Source organism: Chrysemys picta, chromosome 10, assembly GCF_011386835.1.
Source record: "Chrysemys picta bellii isolate R12L10 chromosome 10, ASM1138683v2, whole genome shotgun sequence".
Lineage (NCBI taxonomy): Eukaryota > Metazoa > Chordata > Testudines > Emydidae > Chrysemys > Chrysemys picta.
The window spans coordinates 34,150,869-34,165,300 of record NC_088800.1 but is presented as its reverse complement, the minus strand read 5'-3'; positions in this window follow the sequence as shown (position 1 = coordinate 34,165,300).

Genomic DNA, 14,432 nt, shown 5'->3' with positions numbered 1-14,432 from the left:
TCCAGATCCTCTGGGACCTCTACAAGGACACCATCCCCATCTGCCGTGGCGTGAAACAAGGAGGCCCCCTTAGCCCCATCATCTTCAACCTGGCCATGGAACTGCTCATCCGAGCCATCTCCAGTGGCCCGACCGGCTTCGACCTGCATGGCAAGAAAATCAGCATTCTGGCCTATGCGGACTATCTGGTTCTGACCACGGACGACCCAGAGAGCCTCCAAGGTATGCTAGACACCACCAGCCGAGCTACTGACTGGATGGGGCTCCGCTTCAATGAGAAGAAGTGCACAACTCTGCACATTGATGGCAGCAAAAGGGACTCGGTGCAGGCAATGGGGTTCCAGATCCAGGGTGAGCCCGTCATCCCCCTGGCAGAGAGGCAGGCATACCAGCACCTGGGCACGCCAACAGGTTTCCGTGTCTGGCAGACACCCGAGGACACCATCCAGGAGATCTTGCAGAATGCTGCCAAGATTGATGCCTCCCTGCTGGCACCGTGGCAGAAGATAAACGCCCTGAACACCTTCCTGATCCCACGCATCTCGTTCACCCTAAGGGGATCCGCTGTGGCAAAGGTGCCCATCAACAAGGCAGACAAGATCATCCGGAAGCTGGTGAAGAAGTGGCTGTTCCTTCCCCAGAGAGCCAGCAACGAGCTGGTCTACATTGCCCACAGGCACGGCGGCGCCAACGTCCCCCGCATGGGTGACCTGTGCGATGTCGCGGTGATCACCCACGCCTTCCGCCTGCTGACATGTCCCGATGCCACGGTAAGGAACATTGCGGCAAACGCCCTGCGTGATGTGACGGAGAAGCAGATGAGCAGAGCCCCCTCCAACCAAGACATCGCCACCTTCCTGAGCGGCTCCCTGGATGGGAATTCGGACGGGATGGGCGCGACATTGCTTCACTGTGGTCCCGCACTCGCAACGCCACGCGTTGCCTGGGGAAGCGCATCGGCTGCCGCTGGGAGTGGTGCGCGGAGCGCCAGGAGCTGGGAGTCTGGGTGCCACAGATCAGGTCCGACGACAATACCATCGTCACCCCGAGTGCCAGGGGCTTGCGGGAGAGGACTCTGAAGGCCGCCATCCACTCGCTGTACGTGGAAACCCTGAAGCGTAAACCGGACCAGGGTAAAGCTTTTGAGTTGACCAGCAAGTGGGACGCCCGCAACCACTTCCTCGCCGGGGTGGCTTCACCCGTTTCGCCGACTGGCGGTTCATCCACCGTGTCCGGCTCAACTGCATCCCGCTCAACGGAGCTGTCCGCCACGGGAACCAAGACAAGCGTTGCAGGAAGTGTGGCTACTCCAACGAGACCCTGCCCCACGTCCTGTGCATCTGCAAACCCCACTCCAGAGCCAGGCAGCTGCGCTACAACGCCATCCAGAACCGCCTGGTGAAAGCCATCACACCATGCCTGGGGGAGATCTCCGTGAACTGCACCATCCCCAGTACCGACAGCCAGCTACGACCTGACATGGTCGTCACCAACAAGGCCCAGAAAAAGATCATCCTCGTCGACGTCACGGTCTCCTTTGAGAACAGGACCCCAGCATTTCACGAAGCCCGAGCTCGTAAGCTGGAAAAGTACGCCCCCCTGGCTGACATCCTGAGAGAGAAGGGCTATGAGGTGCAGATGGACGCCCTGATTGTCAGAGCCCTGGGCGCCTGGGACCCCTGCAACGAGCATGTGCTGCGGATCTGCGGGATCGGTCATCGCTACGCACGGCTCATGCGGGGTCTCATGGTCTCAGACACCATCCGATGGTCCAGGGACATCTACATCGAGCACATCACCGGCCACCAACAGTACCAGGAGGCGTGAGCCAGAGTGACATCGTTCTCCCACTATGAGAAAGGGACCAAGTGACCTTCTCCATTGGATCATATGAACTGGAACCATAAACTCCCTGAACATTAAATCTCAACAAACGAGGGTCAATCCATTCTCATCATCATATCCACTCATTATACTCCACACCCAAACATAGCCACTCTATGGACTTCATACCCTCATATCTCAATGCCTGTACTTTGACCCATCAACCTTTTACCCCCAATCAGGGATATTGCAGATTATGTATTCCTTATGCCACCCGATCTTAAACCAAACTTTGCACCCTTGATAATCTGTACGTTATTCCCTGATAACCAGAAACTTCTATGCTCAAACTCTGTTCACTTTTTTTTTTAAACATCAGCTTAATAAAATTTTTAAGTCCCTCTAAAGACCGCCATGCTGCTTTCAGTGAACCATCTGGATGCATGAATAAGTTGCCTGTTGTTGTTTCCCTTCCCTGACCTCTGTTTACTGCTCTGACCCTCAGTTGCAAACAACTCAGAGCAGGCACTATCCTTCCTGAGTGTGTGGAAAGTTCCTAGCATGTAGTGTACACTATTAAAAACAAACAAGAACAACAATGTGCTGGTCCATGAAAACCAGAAGGAGAAATCCATATGCACCCACAGAGCAAAGCTGGTCAAAGGCCAGTAGCATTATTATCCCAGAGGAGAAAAATATTAAAGGTTAGCAAACTATTGACATGATGAAAGGAAGTCAGGTTTTTAAGAAGTCTTTAGAAACTGAAGTGTTATTAAGTAACGTAAGTAATTGTCTCTATAATCCCATGGGGAACTGTATAGCCAATGCCCTCTGACCATGAGCAGTGCAATGAGTTAAATATGCCCACTTCTCTAAAGCTGTTTTTATACAGACAAAAAGAATGTTGCACCACCTTAAGGATGCAAAAAAATCCTTAATGACAGCTCATTTTTTATTAAGCTAATAATTCAGTTAGTAAAAATATACTTAAGTCAGTCGGTGGTTATTCTCGTAGATCCAACTTGGACAGCTCATATTCTATACAAGGAGCACTGAAAAGAGTTTAAATCATTGGGCTCTGCACATGCTTTGTACTGTGCACATACCTGCCCACAACAGGAAATGAAAAAGCCTTACATTTCCCCCTCAGTTCTCTATACCTTTTGGCAAAAAAATTGAGGGCAAATATATCCTCTTAAATTATATCCCTTCCCCTCCTTGAAAGGAATTTAGACAAGAGCAGTGCTCAAGTTCTATCCACTCTTAGAGCAACATTAAACTCTAGTATCTCAATCAAGAATGATCTTCTTTGAAACCTGCCTGGATAGGACCCATATCTCATTCCTCCTTTGACCTATCCCGTGTGTCAATTTCACTGCTGTGACATCAGTGCCCTAAGTAGCTCTGGCACTCACCATGCTTCTACAAGTCCTGAGCAATACAGAATCACTGGTCTGAGGTTACACAACCATGACTACACATTAGGATTTACCCATTTTAAAAAGTTAGCCCTATTTAGGGTGACCAGATAGCAACTGTGAAAAAACGGGACGGGGGTGGGGGGTAATAGGCACCTATATAAGAAAAAGTCCCAGAAAACGGGACTATCCCTTTAAAAACGGGACATCTGGTCACCCTAGCCCTATTTGTCTACTCACAGGCAAGGCTGAACAAATGCCATTTTAACCTAGGTTTTTTTCTATTAGTGTTTCTATCTGTATTTATAACACATGGGGCTTTGTAACCCAGCTGTAAATATAATTTGCCGACACTGCATGTGTCCTGGGACACAAGGGCATCGTGCCATCAATCAATCAATCAATCAATCAATCAATCAATCAATCAAAGAAACAGTTCTGTTTCCTGATCAAGCTCTTTGGGGCTTTTAAAAATAGAAATAAAATATACTTTTATTGGGTTCTGATATTCTATAGAACAAGGATCCATCATATTGATTTGAAGATTGCATCACATTGTTACTATTGGCATTTCCCCAACCATGTCGTGAAGAGCTTCAGGAGGAGAAAATGCCCAGCTATCTGACCTGCAGAGGTAGAGGGTGTGTCTATACTGCAATCAGAGGCTGTGATTGCAGCTCTTATAGAAATACCTGTGCAAACTTTAATGGAGCCAGCTCGGGTACCAGTAAAGCCACGGCAGCATAGGCTAGCCACCCACATAATTACCCAGGGTCCCAGGTGCACTTGTATAACCATAGGTATGGGAACAAGGGGCATGGGGGTGCTGCAGCCCCCAGATTTTACCCAGGGCTCTGCTCCTGGCCCTGCGCCTGGGGTCCCAGATGCCAGCCACGTGCCTGAGCTCCACTCCTGGCTGCTGGCCTGTGCCTGGGGCTTCGTGCCCGCTCCCAGCTGTGGCCCCAGCCTCAGCCCTCTTACCCCTGTCCGCATCCCCCCTCCTGGAGCCACATCCCTGCTCCTGGCCCAGCTCTTGGGGGTAGGGGGAATGCAGACAGGTGAAAGGAGGTGTGCAGCACCCACACTATAAAAAGTGTTCCCGTTAGGGTGACCAGATAGCAAGTTTGAAAAATCAGGACGGGGGTGGAGGGTAACTGGCGACTATATAAGAAAAAGCCCCAAATATCAGGACTGTTCCTGTAAAATCGGGACATCTGGTCACCCTAGGTCCTGTGCTGAAGTGGCTTCACTGCTACTGGTACCTGAGCTAGCCAAATTAAAGCTACAGGAGCTGCAATCGCACCCTGGGATTGCAATGTAGACATATCTGAATCTGTGATGGCAAAGGTAAAATACCAACAGGGTAAAAATTATGAAATGGCTTCAGAGTGACTGGTTGTTAGCATCATACTTATCCTTCTGATATTCAGAAAGGGCGAAATCCAGCAGCTGGCAGAGGACAAAGCAAATCAGCCTGGTCATGGACTGATAACCAGCAGAGCCTTGCTTTAGAAAAGGAATATAAACCAGCTTGAGGCTGGCCTCAGTAGCAGTATTCTGTGCCACCAACAAGGGGATCCAGGTCTGTGAATGACCTCAAGGCTCTTGACCAGTCCCACATGTGGATTCTGGCCATAGGCAGTGCTGCATGGACAAAGTTAATGAAGGTACTAGACTGGAAAGATCGTCCTATGATTAAGACACTAGACTGGGATGCAGGAGGTCTAGTTTCAATTCTCAGCTCTGCCGTGGACTTCCTGTGGGATTTAAGACAAAATAACTTCTCTCTCGGCCTCAGTTCCCATATGTGAAATAGGGATGATACTTCTGCTCTCCCACCCTTTGTCTCTCTTGTCCAATAGATTGTAAGGCCCTTTAAGGCAAAGTTCATAGGCAATTTTTAAAACAAAGCACAAGATTCAGAATGCTACTTTCTTTATTACCTTGAGGCACATTTTTCATTTGACCTAACACAAATCTCTGTGTTTACAGAGTTATTCAATCCTAAAATGCCATGTGGAACCTTTACTGCCTATTTCTGAACATAAGCTAAACATTGGAGCCAAAGACGGAAAAAGAACTTATCAGGTCATCAAATCCACCCTCTTCCCACTACAGGACTGGCCCAGCCAGTAAACTCCCCAGTGCACTGTATAACACGGTTCAGTGGCTGCAAGTGTAACCCACACACCTCCTGGGTGTGGTGTTCTGTCCCATCTAGTGGCACCGAGACCACTTAGGGAGAGAGATAAAAAGAGTCTGCTCTACAGCCTTTGCTAATAGCTTGTTGGCTTTTAGCTCATGTGGTAGAGGCTCATGCACTAAGCTCCAGCAGTCCCAGGTTTGATCCTACCCGCCAACAACCAGCGTCTGTCTGCATTACACAAGCTGAAGCTAGACTAATTCAGACTGGAAATAATGTGTAAATTTTTGACAGTGAGGGTAGTTAATCACTGGAACAATTTACCAATGCTCATGATGGATTCTCCATCGCTGATAATTTTTAAATCAAGGTTGGATACTTTTCTAAAAGATCATCTCTAGGAATTACTTTGGGGCAGTTCTAAGGTCTGTTAGACTAGAAGATCACAGTGATCCCTTCTGGCCTTGGAATCTATGAATCTTCAATTCAGACTCAGGGTGATGCATTTCCTGAGTATCCTTTTCCTGCAATTCAGTATTTTCTTTATTGAGAAACAGGAGCAAAACTCATTCTCTCTGTTAAAGTTCTCTGACTGTCTTGAATCAGATGCTTGGGAGCTAAGTTTTTCCTCCCCAGGCTAGGAGGGTATTGGCACATTGACATAGCTAGCGTTAGGGTCCAGACAGCAAGAGGAGGGTGACAAGAATCATCTCCTCCTGGTTGATTCAAGATGGCACTGGCTTTATAGAAGGCCACTCACCCACCCAGAAAGTGAGGGAAAGAGCACTACAATATGCCAGCTACAGGAGATCAAGGATGACCAAGGGAGGTAGGGAACTTTCAGGCCCCTATCAGGATGATTTCATTTGGATTGGACCCAGGCAGAGAGAAGACTCATTGCTGAAACGGAATATTCAGTAAAGGAGGGATTTTCAAAAGCACCCCAAGTGACGTAGGCAAATGCAACTGAAAGTCAAAGGGACGTGTGCTTTTCCGTCAATTGGGTGCTTTTGATAACACTGCTCTACAGCCAAAATGCTTCTGAAATAAATGTAGTCAAACTTTACTAATTCTGGGTCACTGAGAACCAAAATGATGCTTAAAAGTGTTGATTGGCTCTAGTTTTCAAGATATGCTATTGGGTCAGTATATACGACCCTTGACTTGGGAATGGCGGAGGATAAGTGAGTTATAAAGGGAAGGGATCTCAATTTAAACCAGAAATGACTAAAATACATCTTTGACTGGATCTATGAATAAATCTATGACTGGGTTTGGACAGTACTTGCTTTTTAGGCAAAACAATGAATGATGCAGTCTGAAGCTGGTATCGTGTCATACATGATATGAATTGCATCATGTTATTCCTAGAAGTCATGGATGATGCAATCATAACGAAGCTTATGTCACTCTGCTGAACAAATTGCCCTATATCAGCTCTAGAAATCATACAGTGTCGTGCTCTCTTATTTGTCAGTGTTTGATTTTGCAAAGGGACACATTTCTGTTTAGCCAAAGTGAGCAGAGATGCCTCGTACTTGTGTGAACAGTGCAGATAACTTCTGCTATGTTTGTGGTGAAGTGACTTTTGCATCACAAAAGCGCAGTATAACCACTCTGGTTAAGAAAGCCTATCACCTTTATTTTGGCTGCAAAATTGGAGATCAGGCGAAGAGGTGGGCCCCACACATATGCTGCAACACTTGTGCAACAAATCTTCACCAGTGGTTGAACAGGAAAAGGAAATCTATGCCTTTTGCAGTGCCAATGATTTGGAGAGCGCCAACAGATCATACCAGCAATTGTTACTTCTGCATGGTGCCTCCAGTTGGGAAAGGTGTGTCAAAGAAGAAAAAGTGGACTATGCAGTATCCAAACATTCCATCAGCTATATGCCCAGTACCCCACGGAGAAGGACTGCCGGTTCCTGATGCACCAGAATCATTCTCACTTGAGTCAGATGAGGAAGAGGAAGAGGATGAAATGCCTGGTCCTGAATGTCAATGTCACAGGACCCACATTTTCTCCCATCCTCCTCCTCTGAACCACACCTCATAACACAAGGTGAACTGAATGACCTTGTCAGGGATTTGGAACTACCCAAGAGTAAGGCAAGAGCTGTTGGGCTCCAGACTATAGCAGTGGAATCTCCTGGCAGGTGATGTTAGGATTTCCATGTTCCGTGACCGTCAAAAGGATCTTGTCCCATTCTTCTTCATGGAAGGTGATCTTGTAGCCTGCAACAACATCGATGGTGTGATGGCAGCCCTCAACATCGTTCACGATCCAGATGAGTGGAGACTGTTTATTGATTCATCGAAGACGAGTCTTAAAGCTGTTTTACTGCATAATGGCAATGTTTTGCATCAATTCCAATTGGTCATGCAGTCCATATGAAGGAAACCTATGACAACATGAAACAACTTTTGAGGTGCATAAACTATGACCAACATCAGTGGCAGCTTTGTGGCGATTTGAAGGTTGTTGCTCTCTTGCTTGGTCTGCAGACTGGATACACAAAGTATTGCTGTTTTCTCTGCGAATGGGATAGTCGTGCAAGAGATTCCCACTACCTCAAGAAAGATTGGCCACTCCGACAGTCATTGGAGCCTGGGAGGAAAAGTGTTCAGCATCCACCATTTGTTGAATCAAGGAAGATTTTGTTACCACCCTTACACATCAAGCTAGGTCTGATGAAGAACTTTGTCAAGGCCATTGACAAAACACAAGCAGCTTTCAAGTACCTCCGTGGAAAATTTCCAAGGTTAAGTGAAGCTAAGATAAAGGAAGGTGTCTTTGTTGGTCCTCAGATTCGTGAACTTCTTCGAGACGATGCATTTGACCATGCACTGAGTGGCAAGGAAAAGACGGCATGGAAAGCCTTCCAGTTAGTGGCAATAAATTTTCTCGGAAACAACAGGGCAGACAACTACAGGTTGTTGGTGGAAAACCTCCTCAAGGCATACAAAAGCCTTGGTTGCAACATGTCACTAAAGATACATTTTTTGCACTCTCATCTAGATTTTTTTCCACCGAACTGCGGAGCAGTGAGCGACGAGCATGGCGAGCGGTTTCACCAGGACATTGCAACAATGGAGAAACGCTATCAGGGCAAATGGAGCCCATCAATGCTTGCAGACTATTGCTGGACAGTGACAAGAGATGCTCCATTTAATGAATACAAGAGACAAGCCAAGAAGCGCCGAGTAGACACTGAATAGGACTAAACTATGTACATAATAGTTTTTTGCCTTTTGTTTCATAATAAATTTTATTTATATAACCCTTTTGCTGATTTTTAAAGTGTTACATAAACAGGACAGGTGAAATATTATCATGTAAAACAACCATAAACACATGAAAAGACCTAGGTTTACAATTTATGATTAAAACTCTACTATCTACACAATATACATAGACATAAAATGTAAAAACTTAAATATCTTAGAAACAGTAGCCAATTAGTTGTTTTAATTGTCATATTTGAATTCAGCACATCAAAATACATAATAAATAGCACATTTTATCTCTGAAGCAGACGACTTAAAAATTGTAGACCAGTTTAATCCTATCCTGAATAGCTCCCCACACATCAGACCCTTTAGAGACACATTGTTTTCTCCCCCTTAAAATGGCCAAATAGATTCAATTCAAATTTGCAAACAAAATTCATTACTGAGCTGTGTCTTTTTTATGCCAAGTTTCAGCCGGAAGCAAATTTTTTTGTGGCTGAGTAATTAACTGCCCCCCTAAAAACAGAATAGAAACGTGGACAGCTGTAATCCTTACACACACATACACTAACACACAAGTTTTCTGAAGTCCGTGACTTAATCACATTAATCTAACTACCATGCTGAAATTAAAAAACAAACAACCCACCCAACACATTCATTTAGTCTTGCATGAGGCTTCAAATGTCACTTCTGGTCTGTAGCACCAAAGGCAGTCACTGTAATATAGGACAACACAGGCCAAAACTTTCTCTTGTGGGTGCCTAGGCGCTAAATCCATACTTAAGTATCTAAATAAGTGAGCTACTTTGAGGTACTGAGCGTCCACAGCTCTTACTAACTTGCAGATGCTCAGAACCTCTAAAATTAGGCCACTTTAGTGCCTAAGTATGGATCTAAGGCAGTGATACTCAGACCTCAGTGGTTCAGAGCCAAATTAGCGATCAACACTACCCAGAAGAGCCACAGTAGTGTGAATTAATTGTTTCATTGACTATTTATAGCAAAATGACTGACCAAATATTATTATTTTATCAACTACAATTGGTTAATAATATATCCTATCTCCTAGAACTGGAAGGGACCCCAAAAGGTCATTGGGTCCAGCCCCCTGCCTTCACTAGCAGGACCAAGTACTGATTTTGCCCCAGATCCCTAAGTGGCCCCCTCAAGGATTGAACTCACAACGCTGGGTTTAGCGGGCTAATGCTCAAACCACTGAGCTATCCCTCCCCCTCTATAGTAAAAGCATCCTGATTGGTTAATATCTTAGACTGGTTAATAATTAAATCACACAGTGCTTTAATACCATGTGCTGCACAGAGCCGCAGGAGATACATTAAAGAGTCACTTGCAGCTTGCAAGCCTCAGTCTGAGTATCACTGATCTAGGGGGAGAGTTCAAGGGCACAAAAGTCAGCTGAGCACCTCACTTCCATTGACAATGTATCTAAGGTTTCAACAGGATCATATTTGGGGCAGCATAGCCACTTGTGCTGCCTGCTGCGGCTATATTTCTATTTTTAGCACTCTAGCTCCAATTAGTGCGGGTATAGCTACCTGAGATGGAAATGACATCCCTGGCTCCAGTGTTGACACAACCTGTGAGAGGTAGTAGGTACCTTACTGCTATTTATGCATTTGAAAATCTCCCATTTAGGACTTAAATTTAGGCTTTCGTATTTGGAAATGTTGGCTACAATTCTCATCAAGGCAAACATTGCACATGGGTGAAATATATTGCTAGCAACAACAGTTACACATTAAAAGATTTGGGGATGTTGAAATTTTACAGTGTTAAAACCAAATGTTAGCTGGTAGGAACAGATGACATTAGGGCAGTTGTGGAAAGTTTTACAGACTTACTGTTTTTTGTTTTTGTTTTTTAAAAGAGTTGCCATTTCCAAGTGGTTTTGCATTAGGATTTCGTACACATTGCTAGGGGCTATTTTGGAAATCCATAATCTACGGCACTGATAAGTAATTTAATCACTGTGTTCCAGTGTAAATCTACTGTATGGTAAAACAAGATATTCCGTTATTTGTTTTACTCTACCATTGAGTGCATGGTGTAGATGAGAATAAAGATGCAAGTTAGACTAATAAAAACAGTAATAATGGGTGATTTATTCTATCTGCATATTCTAGTCAAATGTCACAATGAAGCAAGGTTTAGAGTAGCCGTTCTCAAACTGTGGGTCAGGACCCCAACGTGGGTCATGACTCTATTTTATGGGGTTGCCAGGGCTGGCGTTAGACTTGCTGGGGCCCAGGGCCGAAGCTGAAGCCTGAGCCCCACCGCCCAGGGCTAAAGTTTGAGCCCCATCACCCAGGACCAAAGCCCGAAGGCTTCAGCCTTGGGTGGCAGGGCTCAGGTTACAGGCCCCCGACCTGGGGCTGAAGCCCTTGGGCTTTGGCTTTGCCCTCTCTCCCCCCAACCTGGGCGGGATCAGGCTTTGGTCCCCCCTTGTGGGGTCGTGAAGTAATTTTTGTTGTTAGAACAGTGTTGCAGTGCAATGAAATTTGAGAACCCCTGGTTTACAGACTCAATTTCTTGACACCTTAAATATCTTATTGCAGTTAATTTTAAAGCACACAATAATATAGCGTACTTCTGACTTGTCTAAGTAACATACAGGTAACGTTTAGAGCTGGTCCAACATTTTTTGACAGTAGAATTTTCTGTAGGAAAATGCACTTTATGCAAAATCTAAATGTTTTGTGAGAACGTGTCAAATTTTATTTCAACAAGTTGAAACTTTTTATTTTGATAAAATAAAATGCTGTGTGTCATTTCATTTTGGCTGTTATATTGAAATATTAATTTTAATACACTTATGTATGTTTAATATAATATAGCCATTGAAATGAAATGTTTTGACATTATTGAAACAAAACAAAATGATGCAACGTTTAATGAAACATTTAAAAAGTTCTAAAAAATTAACTGTAGCCATTCAGCAAAACGACCTGGGTTCATTGGGGGCAGCTCAATTAAAACATCTGCTCAATGTGAAGAAGTAGGCAAAAGAGAAAATCTTTGGATGGGAGAGAAAATACTGAAAATATTATAGTGCCATTATAAAACCAAAGGTATGTCCTCACCTGGACCAGTGCGTTCAGCTCTGGTCAGCCCATATCAAAGTGCAGAATTAGAGGAGGTTCAGAGATGGGGGATGGAAACGATTAGAGGAATGGAAAGACAGCCATACGAGTGGAGAGCAAGAGAGAAGATTGGAACTGTTCATATTAGAAAGGAGACTAGTAAGAGGGGATATAGCTAAGGTATATAATGAACAGCATAGAGAAGGTAAATCAGGCATTTCTAATTACTCTCTCATATGACAAGGAAAATGAGACATCACAATGAAAGTACAAGATAGCAAATTTAAAACTGATCAAAAGAAATGCTTTTACACAACACAATTAACCTGCAGAACTGATTGCCACCAGGTATCATTCAGGTCAAGGCATTAGTAGGATTATAATTAGGATTGAATATTTATGCAAATAATGAGAACATCCATTGCAACATTAGCTAGGATACTTTTTTTTTAAAATGCAGGATATAAACTCTCATGCCTCAAGGTATAAATCAGGCACCAGGAAGAAACCTAACCTATGGGCAAGTTATTCCAGAATTGCACTTTACAGATTTTCATATACCGAAACTTCTGGAACTCACCATCAGAGCCAGAATCCTGGACTAGACAAATCAATGCTCTCAGCTGGTATGGCATTTCCTGTGTTTAGCATTTGCCTTAACATGTGGGTATTTTGCTTTGCAAGTTCCCTATCTGTTACAGACACAGTCAAAGCTTCCTGTGTTTATGGAATGTCTGCAGAAACCACTGGCTTTCTGGGCGGGGGAAACTGACCACAAGTGCTGAATGTTCATATATTGTCTCAAAATTCATCTGATACTTAAAAGCAGGCTTTAGGAACTGGAGTTCCCCTCTTCCTTCTCCACTCCACCCCAAAGTGTATTGACTTAAATGTTTGGGGGGTTTATAGCAATTCTTTTTTAAGAGAAGGAGAAAGGAAAGAAACTGCTTCCAGTAGCAAGATACTTGGTTCTGTCAGCCCTTGAACTTTGTGAACTGTTCCCTTCCTGCTTGAATCTCAGGCTGGCATCCCTCCCCTGCTGCATGAACACATGAAAATGCTCAACATTTTTTGTGAGGGAAGCACATTAAAAAACCACCACCAAAATAATTCAACTAACTCCTTCTGCAGTCCTATGAAAGGGAACCACCCCCCTGGATCAACAGGGACTAGGGATGAATCACCTTGCCTTATTATCCCAGGTAACCCTACTGTCCCAGATTCTCTCCTCCTGTTCTTGCCCTAATTCACCTTCCTAGCGTAGGGGACTTCTTAGAGAAGGAGTAAAGTGGCATAGCCTGGTCCTACACCAAATATCTCTGTACACACAGTCATAGGGGACAGGAATCAGGGGAATGCACCTGTAGTACACCAATTCTCAACTAGCATGCAGACCATAGCCTGTTGGCGTAACTTAAAGTAGCTTCTAGGCTGCTTTAACTGATGTCAATGGGCTGGGCCAGTGCAAATGTCCCAGGAGAATCAGAGAGTCGTAACTCGCTCCCAGAACACCTCAACCCCACTCTCCTGTTCTGAGAATCTGGGCCAGGGAGCTGGGACCACTTGCATGGGTGAGGTAAGCAGGACTTGACCCAGAATCAGGAGTGTCCCTTACGCTGGCCATTATTTAGTGCAGTATGGTAATGAAGGACCCTAGGATCTTTTTGGAAGTGTGGTCACAAACCAATGGAATTGGCTTAAAAAAAATACCCCTTGTGTTTAGCAATAAAAATGGTAAAACTTACAGTCCCCAGGGGCTTCCTTCCTTCCATGGAAACAGAAGAAATGTGAGAAAGAGAAGCTGGTGACACGCTTTTCTAGAAGAAAAGCACTGGTTTGGAGCACTGATCTAGGTGTGTTTAAAATCTGTTGTAAATAAATCCAGGCTTGTGGAACTTTAATGGTTGACTTTTTGGGGACTTTTACAGACAGATATAGTCTGTGGTTTCTGTGACCTAGCAGGGCAAACTTAAATCAGGTTTAAACCAATGAATGAATGTCCACACACAAGATAGCTAAATCGGTTTAACATCATACCTTTGGTTAAACTGTTGCTACCTCTGTGTTTAGATCAAGCACTGTATGAGCCCAGTGTTCCAGGGAAGTGGCCACCATCCCAACACACTCCCCCACTGCCAGATTGAAAGGGGAGTGAAGGAGCAATGTTGCAAGCCAATTTAATTGAAAATAAAGGAGGAGTGAAAATGGGCAGGTGCCTGGCTTTAAAAGCTTGGCATTGCTAGTGAACTTCTATCTTAGGTACTAATACGGCCCCCATTACCATAGTTTAAGAGCATCTCACAGACTTGATGTATTTAGTCTCACAACATCCGGGTGCAGCAGGACAGTGCTAGCAGCCCCATTTTACAGATAAGAAACTGAGGCAGAGGCAGGCTAAGTGACTTGCTCAAGGTCACGCAGTAAGACTAAGGTGGACTTAAACCTAGGTCTCTCAAGTCCTCTGCACATGCCTCAATCACTGAACTATCCTTCCTCTTCATCACAGTTCTGTCATTCCTCTTCTTGCTTTCACTACTCCCTTAATCATGTGACAGCTGCAGGAACAGGCCCATAATATAGAAAAATGTGAAAAAAATCAGAATAGTAGGTTTACCTTACCATGTTAATAGTTTGAATACAGTGTGTCTGTTACAGCTGTCCCCCTGCTGCATTCCTTTTCCCCTCTCCTTTCTGTTTGTCCTGTGTGACC